Source organism: Argopecten irradians, unplaced genomic scaffold (assembly GCF_041381155.1).
Source record: "Argopecten irradians isolate NY unplaced genomic scaffold, Ai_NY scaffold_0827, whole genome shotgun sequence".
NCBI classification, from domain to species: domain Eukaryota; kingdom Metazoa; phylum Mollusca; class Bivalvia; order Pectinida; family Pectinidae; genus Argopecten; species Argopecten irradians.
The window spans coordinates 1-10772 of NW_027188294.1; the positions used below are offsets into that span (position 1 = coordinate 1).

General features: G+C 36.8%; 1 long non-coding RNA gene across 2 annotated transcripts; it reads left to right on the forward strand.

The window, feature by feature from the left end:
- The first annotated feature begins 2482 nt into the window (after nucleotides 1-2482).
- LOC138313670 (uncharacterized) lies at nucleotides 2483-9251 on the forward strand. Of its 2 annotated transcripts, XR_011207236.1 has the most exons (7): nucleotides 2483-2674; nucleotides 3147-3267; nucleotides 3662-3766; nucleotides 4288-4401; nucleotides 5268-5394; nucleotides 5825-5969; nucleotides 9100-9251. It is a non-coding gene; the product is annotated as an uncharacterized lncRNA (long non-coding RNA). The 2 variants fall into 2 exon arrangements; XR_011207237.1 differs by lacking the exons at nucleotides 2483-2674; nucleotides 3147-3267 and having other exon boundaries at nucleotides 3757-3778.
- The last annotated feature ends 1521 nt before the right edge of the window (nucleotides 9252-10772 follow it).

A 10772-nucleotide genomic window follows, 5' to 3' on the forward strand; every position in this document is an offset into this window, starting at 1 on the left:
ATCGATAAAAAATATCAAAGTTATCGCACGGAAACAAAAGTTATTTGTTTTGACGATTTTAAAGTCCTCTTACTCTTGCACATATTGACGAATTTTGACCAGTATCAACGCAATCCGCGCTCTCCTTGATATAAAGTTTATATACCAAATTTGGTTGTAAACAGACAATAAATACTAAAGTTATCGAGTGGAAACTATGGATTTATCTGTTTTGACGATTTTAAATTTCGATAACTCTTGCAAATATTGACGAATTTTGACCAGTATCGAACTCACTCGAGATCGGACAATAAATACTAAAGTTATTGCTCGGAAAACCTTTTCCCGGACGCCGACGCCAACACAGCGATACCTATGTGTCGCCCTTGCGTTTGAAGGCGACACAAAATCTGTCAAGAATTATTTTCGTATACGTTGTCATCTCGCCCAAAGAGCATACAAAGCTAATTGTATATGTATACTGGGACGAAATAGAGCTTTCAATTGATGTTCGTAGCAAGGTGTATAAATACATTTATCTAAAGCACACGTGGTATAAAGGTCATCCGAACATGACCCCTTATGGGATGTTGTAAGAACCACTATTTAACGAACGATCTGTATTTTAATCACATTGATACATTTGTATGACACCCCATGTGTTTAAAATGAAAATCTGTACGTACCCGATTATTCCTCTCCAGTTCATTTTCGGTGATTTTTGTTCACACTTCAAGCTAAAACGACACAAAATTGATACATAATTGGCTTTACACTTAATGAAAAACTCAACATAATCACACCACGCACTTTACATACACAACACATGGCACACATAGGTGGCCGTCCTTAAAATCAAACAAACAAATCACCTGCTATTCTGAGAGCAGTTCGAAGTTTCTTTTATTTCCCCAAAAGCCTTTGTTTATTTGATCGAATTAACGTCACATTAACAGCCAGGAAATTGCGGTATATTTGTGTTGTGTCTTCCTGCATTGTGGAACTCTTGCCCTTGCGAGTATAGGCTGCTATGGGTTTACATACATCAGATTAATTGATGACAGTAGTGTCAGTATACATTTGTACCTTGTAGGTTATCTTATATACATGTATAAATATAGTATATATTTGTGTATTCACGAACTTGTAGGTTATCACATATCTGTTAATACTTTTGCTATTCCTAGTTAATGTGAATACCTCGGACATTTTATTCAGACTTGTTCATGAATGTGAATATCATAGTATGCATACATGCATGTACAATATACAGTGTAGGGTCTTTAGGGTTCTTTATAACATAGGAACTGGATGGAGTATGTATTTATATGTGCATTTCAACATGACTTATTGTCAATAACTAGAGTGCATTGAACAGTACCTAAATATTAAGTATCAAAGATGGAATTGAAAAGCAAGATATTCATAATCTGTATAAACACGAAATGAAAGTTTGCAATTTTAAATTTTGAGAGATAATAGCTGCAAAAATATATTGGAAGTAGCAATATTTACAAAAATGTAAAGGAGGGAAAAAGATGAGAGTACAACAATAACAAAAAATAATGCTGATATAAATACAATGTAGATTAAGAGGATCAGAAAAAGAGACAATAATAGAGAAATGAAAGACAGGCCTAAAAGAAGAAAGGAGTTACCAGTGAGAAGAAAGAAAAAAAAACTTTGAATGAAAGAAGGAGTAAAAATATGAGCATAAAAATTGTTTTTATGTTAACTTTTTTTCTTCAAGCTAATTAATCATGTGTAAATGATGTTTAAACATTTCTTACATATTCGATTCTATGAACGAGAGTGAAGGCTAACTGTAACTTTTCTGCGCGGGTTGCGTATTTCAGCAATCGCCAAGTAAAAGTAATATATAAGGGATTCGGTTCCAGCCTAGCACTACTCCATAAAAGAACAAAGTCAGGAATAAAAATCAACTTATGATTTATTATAATCACAAATCATCAAAGTACAGGTACTTGATACATAGAGATCTCCAAAGGTTATACAAATATTCTACACTAAACACTGATCTATATCCTTTAATACATTATTGGAAATATGGAACATTTCCATAGATGGAGGTGCTTCCATCTATTACTGGTATAATGCTCCGAATATGGAGAAATAAATACCTACTAGATATCTATATAAAAGCTATTATAATAAACATTAATTATTAGCTTAAGAATATGTAATGAGTCTATAGACAGAGGTGCTTCCGTCTACAAATAGTGTTTCCGAATACGGAGACGTGTCCCCGTTTTCGCCAACGGACAACACTCATATTCTTAGAGCTTTGTAACTTAACTCTATAAGAGTTTACTCCCCTTGGAACGTTAAGTTCCCTTTACGGAGAAGTTCTCAAACATTTTGAACCACTATTAGGTCATTGGTTTGAGAAGACTCAAGGCTTTCCAAAGTTTAGGGCCAGAAGAGGCGACCACTCGTTTGGGAGCTCAAATGAGTTCTGACTTTCGTCCGATTTCATCCCCTTTTATAGCCTGCGCTGGTGATCATCCGACGAGTCCGAGCCAATCAAAACGCTTGTTACATAGCGCGTGCGGAATCCGCGAAATCCAACCATAACAAATGGCGAAATACACGGAAAGCAGGCTGTCGTTTACAGAGACGTGATTTGGCTAGAATACGACGTTTTATGACATACTAATCTTGCAGCATGGTTCAGGTGACTTCCATGAACATAACAGAACATATTTATACATGTTTCCTGATAAAAATATATGTACTTTGTGTCATTTTCGTTATCTGTCGAATCTTAATACTTTACTCTAACGTTAACGCTACAGATTCAAATCGTCAGATAGTTCGACAGTTATTCGTCGCACAAGTAATTATAATAATACAACATACATTCTATTAATCATGTCAATATCAATAATGAATATAATTACGACTCTCTGTCTTTTAATCACGTATATCACATTGAGTGAAGCTGAGTTTTATAACCATTCTCAGATCGGGGCTAGGCCTCCATTGTTCTGATATGAAAAATGACGAGGTCATGAATTTACATTCCTGTGTATAATATTCGCCGTTACGGATCGTAACACTACCCCCCTCCTTCTTAAAAACATTCGTCCCGAATGTAATATCATAGGAGATTTCAGTAGTTCACTTGCGAATATTTTCATTTTTAGGAATTAAGTCATGGCCTGCATGTCATGTTTACTCAACCAAAGATATTGGAGCTTGTACACAATGTACAACACAGGTGCTTGACTTCAGAAACAACCAATTAGCAGCTATTATGCATGTATGGTGAGTACTGTGGTAAGTCTTTGCAGCCATAATTTGCTCACAAATTATTCCAATGTGATATAGTACACACTGTGAATTTATAAACAGAGATGGTGATACATTTAAAAAAAAAAAAAATATGTTCAATTTAATACACAAAATAATTCCTACATCAAACATCTTATATACACATACTTACATGTGTAATTCAATAAGGAATATCACTTCCATAGTATCAATATTTTATCAATAATATAGTTAGAATTATTTATAATTTTTCGATAATAATGAGAAAATATATATTAATATAATACTCTATAATTTGATTATTTCTAAATTAATATTTACAAAACTTTACATTAATATCTTTGATATAATTCAATAATTATTGAATAATTGTTCATGTTTTCCGCAGTTCACTTCCTTCACTGGAATTTCCTGGTGTCCGGACACGTCCCATTGAGTTCCATATCCCCTGGTGTAGACTGGTGCTTGTATCCTGTCATCCCATCTTCCGAAGGTAGCTTTACAGGTGGTACACTGGTGTACTGTTTTACGACTTCTTTCCAAAATTTATATTGCAGAGAAAGTGCAATTATATTGTTCAGATATCGCTGAGACAGAACAATAATTGGAATAGTAATTTAGACAACAGTCTACATTTATTTAAAGGACTATTCTCCTAATTCTTGAGCCATTTTGGTTTTTCATCACCCTCATATGATTTCAAGTAATTGTGATGAACTACCTTAGGTCTTGACTTTGGAGATTTTTGGATTTTATACACCACATCATTTATTTTCTCAATAACGACATATGGACCTTCCCATGAGCACCGTAATTTGGAGCCAATACCACTTTTTTTAGGATTGTAACGCCAAACTGGATCACCTCTTTTGAATTGATTGAGTTGAGTGTTTCGGTCATGTTCAAGTTTCATTTTGTTTGTTGAGAGTGTAATTTTATCTCTAGCAAACTCATGAATTTTATCCATTTGCTTCCTTAGTGTTGTTGTGTAATTAGTACACGTGTTCATTTCAGGTACAACCCGTCCCAGAACAAGATCAACAGGAAGATTTATGTTACGACCAAACACCATCTCACAAGGCGAGACCCCGGTGCTTTCATGAGAAGATGACCTGTAAGCCATCATGAGTAAGTTAATGTGTTCATCCCAGTCCCTTAAATTCTCTGCCACAAATGAGGAGAGCATATTTCCAATTGTTCTGTTGGCTCGTTCAACCATTCCATCAGACTGCGGTCTATATGGTGTGGTTCGAGTCTTCTCAATTCCCAAGATTCTACACATTTCTTGGAATACATCTGATTCAAAGTTTGTTCCCTTGATCAGAGTGAAGTTGCATAGGCACACCGAAAATGGTGACAATTCTATCTATGAATTTTTGTGCAACTGTTGTAGCTTTCTGATTACGCATGGGTATTGCCTCAACCCATTTAGTAAAGTAATCTGCTACTACTAGGAGATAAGAATTCCCCTTATTGCTTAAAGGCAATGGTCCCAATACATCAATGGCCCATCTCTCCATAGGGAGACCCACATTGTATGTATGTAATGGACCCTTCGGCCATTTTGGTGGTGTTTTTCTAGCTGCACATTTGTCACAGCTTTTAATCCACTGTTTGATATCTCTCGACATTCTGTCCCAGAAATATCGCTCTCTCACTTTTGAGAGTGTTTTTCTTACTCCCTAAATGACCTCCAGTCACACTATTGTGTAACTGCTTCATCACATAGTCTGTTAGGGATTTGGGTATAACCATTTGGTACAAGGGTTGTCCCCCTTGGATGGTTTCCCATTTGTGACATAATATGTCATCTCTTATAGTGAGGGAATCAAATCGCATCCAATAAAACTTGGTGCTCTCACCTAAATGAGATATATCAGGCCATTTAGGTCTTTCCCCACGTTTAACCCAGTTCCATACAATTTTAAGGACTGGATCATTTTTCTGACTATCTTTAATTTGTAGGAGATTAATAGTCCTTTCTCCTTTTTCAGATACATCCGGATGTCCCGGTGTGGAACCCTTAGCTGCTGCCTTGGGTATATCAGACATATCTTGGTTTGGATCAGAACCCTTGGATCTTGACATTGGAGAGTTGTCTCCCCTAGAGTCATTGGCATGGTTTGTTTTATGAGATCTTGTTGTTAACTCTACAAATAGTATCTGTAGCCTCATCAGAACAGGTTTTATTATCATACCTTTGTTCTGCTTTATCACAATGGCTACAATTTCTCTCTAAACAAGGTCTCCTAGATAAGGCATCAGCATTGCCATGAGCTTTACCTGCTCTATATTCAATTTTAAATTGATAAGCAGATAATAATTCAAACCATCTAGCCATTTGTCCTTCAGGGTTTTTAAAATTGATCAACCAAGTAAGGGCACCATGATCACTTCTGACCAAGAAATATTGCCCATAAAGATAGTGGTGAAATTGTTTAACAGAGTTTACTATTGCCAGTAATTCTCTACGTGTCACACAATATTTTCTCTCAGATCTGCTGAACATTTTACTATAGTAACATATGACCTTCTCTTTCCCATCTTGTAGCTGAGAGAGGACTGCACCTAAACCTGAGTCAGAAGCATCTGTATCCAGTATGAATTCACCTTCAGACCTTGGATATGCCAGTATCGGCGAGCTTGTCAATGCCCGTTTCAATGTGTCAAAGGCACTTTGACAATCCAAGGACCAGGTAAACCTTTGGTACTGCTCCGTCAACTTATGTAGTGGTTTAGCTATGGTAGCAAATCCTTGGACAAACTTCCTATAGTAGGAGCATAGCCCTAAGAATTGTCTCACCTCTTTAACAGAATTAGGGACAGGCCAATTTTTGACTGACTCTATCTTTTCTGGATCGGTAGAGATACCCTCTTCACTAACAATGTGGCCCAAAAAATGAAACCTGTTTCTTACATAGGAAACATTTCTTAGCATGCATCTTAAGATTAGCTTCCTGAAGCCTCCCAAACACTTTATCAAGGTTATTGATGTGTTCATCAAATGTCTTGGCTAGTACTATTATATCATCCAAATACACCATGCAAATATCATGGGAAAGGTGAATAAGTACTTTTTCCATTAACCTTTCAAAGGTAGCCGGGGCATTACAAAGACCAAATGGCATTGATACAAATTGCCAAAGTCCTCCCCCTGGTATGGAAAATGCTGTTTTGGGTCTATCTTCAGATGCTACCTTAACTTGCCAGTAGCCACTTTTGAGGTCAATGGTTGAAAACCAGTTGTGACCTGATAGTGAGTCAAGAGTACTATCAATCCTAGGAATTGGATGACTATCTTTGATAGTTGCATCATTCAATTTCCTATAGTCTAGGCAAAATCTTAGGCTAGAATCCTTTTTCCGTATTAAGACCACTGGAGTTCTCCATGGACTCTCGGAAGGTTCGATTACGCCTTTTTGTGCCATTTCTTCTATCTCTTTCTCAACCTCCTTAACCATTGATAGAGGAACCCGCCTAGGCGGTTGTCGGATAGGTGGAGTTGAGCCAGTATTTATTTTGTGTTCAGCAAGATCTGTCATACCCAAATCATGGGATGATTTTGAGAAACTATCTTTGTACTTTATAAGTAATTCTTTTAATTGACCACTTTGATTCTCATTCAGATATTCACAAGATTGCTCATAGAGGGACTTCAAATGTTCCGGAATAACATGAGTTTGTGGTTTTTTCCACAGTGACTTCATTAACTTGCACATTTTCGTGCTTTTGATCCACAATTTCATCAATAGTATCTATAGTCGCCACCACAGAATTCTTGTATACTTTGCGTTCATTATCGCTAAAGTTCAGAATTCTCAAAGGGACATAACCCATACTAGGGTTTACAACAGCTTTGGCCACTAGCACCTCATGTTTTGACATGAATCCTGGTGAAGGCTCAATAACAGCTGTATTTTGTCTACAAATTGGATCATTAAATTTTCCAGTAACAATCATCTCACAATTTGGAGGTATTATAATATCCTCTTGATAATGAGACTCTACAACAAGCTGGCTTTGCTGCTTCAGCTTGATATCGGAAACATTGAATTTCGTCTCCATCTATTTTCAAGCAATTCTTGTTTAATAAGATATCAATAGAATGCGTGGTCAGAAAATCTAAACCTATGATCCCCTGTTGTTTAATGTCTGCTATCAAGACTTCTTTGTAACAACTTCTGTTTCCCTAAGCCAATAACAAGCTTACATTTTCCAATAAATGGTGTTTTTATCTCCAGTAGCGGTTATCAAATTTAATTTGACCGGTTCTACATTGGAGTTCTTTATACCTAATTTTTGGAAGCAGTTATTGCTTAGAATGGTTACAGTAGCACCTGTATCCACTAGTAGCGGAAGTGCAAAGTCTTTGATTTGTGCACAAACAAACAAACGGTGTGATCATCATTATTTATGCTGCTCACAACAATATCTGTGGGTCTCTCCACCTCTTCTACTGAATTCCGACCCTCGAAGTCAGTATCTAGTAGTTTCCCTGAATCGGAGGTGACTGAAAGTTACCACCATTTGACTGGGAAGTGTGGGAGGGGTTGTGAAAGTTTGACCTTTGTGTGACATTTGACCTTGACCTCTGTGTTTGGTTCCAATTTGAACCAGTACTTGTGCCATAGTCATGTGTGTCAAATCTGGAACTTTTCCTATTTTGGGAATCAAAACTTTGGTTACCAACATTTGGAACTCTATTTAGATTTGTGTTTTGGGTAAATTGACCATTTTGTGTTTGTTTTCCATAATATGGATTAAACACTTGGTTGTTACCATTTCCATTCCCATTCCACCTATTCCTAGGTTTAGGATTTTGTCCATTTGAAGTGAAACCCGAGTTTCTTTGATCTACCAAATTTTTGGTAGTTTTGTGTAGGGCTTGTATGGACTTATTCAATGTCACAATATCAATGCCCTCTTGATCTGCCATTTTAGCAGGATATAGCATTTGGGTGTGGCACACAGTGCGATCTTCCTCAGAGATCATGTGTATTGCCTTACTCCTTTGCTTATCAGCTAACCTATGAGCCTCGAGCCTGATGGCATGCGTTTCGGCTTCATTAAGGTTCTTTGGTCTCAGTTCCCTGATCCGTAACCGGGTATCAGAGTCTGGTATAGCATCGATAAAGTAATCCAATGCTAGGATATTTATCATTGATGCATCAGCCATAGGGTATGCTTGGCGAGTCATTTTTCGGATAGACTGAGCCATCTCAGAGAGTGTCTCATCCTTTCCTTTAACTCTTGTTTGGAGTCTAGCTCTGTAAATTTCAGAGCGTTCCAATGACCCAAACCTTACATTAAGTAACCTAACTAGGGTATCAAAATCTCGGGTCTCCTTAGCATTGAGCTCTGTGAGGATGGCTCTCGCACTTCCACTTAGGCTTCCAGCTAGATAGAGAGATTTTGTCTGATAGTCCCACCCATTTATTTGTGCTACTATTTCAAATTGGGACAGATATTCTTCTAGATTTTCTCCACCAGAATATTGTTGAGGTTTTTAAACTCTGTCTTGTATTGTGTGCAGTGTTTCGTGTGTTCAAATGAGGTGATCCACGACTATTGTCATTTATGTCAGCCACTGGTGAACTACAAACATTAGCACTCTGGTGTTCATGAGAAGGATTCCTTTCCCTATGACTATGATTAATTCTATACTCTAAAGATTCTACATGTTCATGTATACTATTAATTTCTTGTCTAAGCTCTCTATTGAGTTCCATAAATTCCTTCTATTGTCTTCTCTAAAACTATCAAACTGTTTGTTTATATTCTCCATCAGAATATTAGCTAAATCTTTGCTATTTTGTGTATTTTCAGAACTTTGAACCATTTCTGGAGAAGCTCTATTATCAACCTCTTCATTCTCGGTATCCAGACCATTATTCCTAATCCGGAATGTTACTTCAGAATCTGAATCGGACATCTCTACAGATTTTTATGATTTCAGTAAAGATTAACTCAATATCTCAGATTCAAATTTTGTGATTTTTTTTATATACCAATTTTAATGTTCTTTTTATGGATTCACTAGACACTGGAACTCAGTTTATCCCACTTCTGACACCAATGTAACTTTTCGCGTCGGGTTGCGTATTTCAGCAATCGCCAAGTAAAAGTAATATATAAGGGATTCGGTTCCAGCCTAGCACTACTCCATAAAAGAACAAAGTCAGGAATAAAAATCAACTTATGATTTATTATAATCACAAATCATCAAAGTACAGGTACTGGATACATAGAGATCTCCAAAGGTTATACAAATATTCTACACTAAACACTGATCTATATCCTTTAATACATTATTGGAATATGGAACATTTCCATAGATGGAGGTGCTTCCATCTATTACTGGTATAATGCTCCGAATATGGAGAAATAAATACCTACTAGATATCTATATAAAAGCTATTATAATAAACATTAATTATTAGATAAGAATATGTAATGAGTCTATAGACAGAGGTGCTTCCGTCTACAAATAGTGTTTCCGAATACGGAGACGTGTCCCCGTTTTCGCCAACGGACAACACTCATATTCTTAGAGCTTTGTAACTTAACTCTATAAGAGTTACTCCCCTTGGAACGTTAAGTTCCCTTTACGGAGAAGTTCTCAAACATTTTGAACCACTATTAGGTCATTGGTTTGAGAAGACTCAAGGCTTTCCAAAGTTTAGGGCCAGAAGAGGCGACCACTCGTTTGGGAGCTCAAATGAGTTCTGACTTTCGTCCGATTTCACCCCCTTTTATAGCCTGCGCTGGTGATCATCCGACGAGTCCGAGCCAATCAAAACGCTTGTTACATAGCGCGTGCGGAATCCGCGAAATCCAACCATAACAAATGGCGAAATACACGGAAAGAAGGCTGTCGTTTACAGAGACGTGATTTGGCTAGAATACGACGTTTTATGACATACTAATCTTGCAGCATGGTTCAGGTGACTTCCATGAACATAACAGAACATATTTATACATGTTTCCTGATAAAAATATATGTACTTTGTGTCATTTTCGTTATCTGTCGAATCTTAATACTTTACTCTAACGTTAACGCTACAGATTCAAATCGTCAGATAGTTCGACAGTTATTCGTCGCACAAGTAATTATAATAATACAACATACATTCTATTAATCATGTCAATATCAATAATGAATATAATTACGACTCTCTGTCTTTTAATCACGTATATCACATTGAGTGAAGCTGAGTTTATAACCATTCTCAGATCGGGGCTAGGCCTCCATTGTTCTGATATGAAAAATGACGATGTCATGAATTTACATTCCTGTGTATAATATTCGCCGTAACCGGAAAGGACCAAATGGCGGGTAACGGATCGCAAAAAAGAGGGCTATGAGTACATGGGCACTGATATAATTGATGTATTTCCATGCAGAATTTATATACAATCGAACATGTATCAAGGAGTCACCCATCAGAACAGGTGACAGTTTAAATGATTTGCAGTCAATTGTGCATGGAAAACGAATT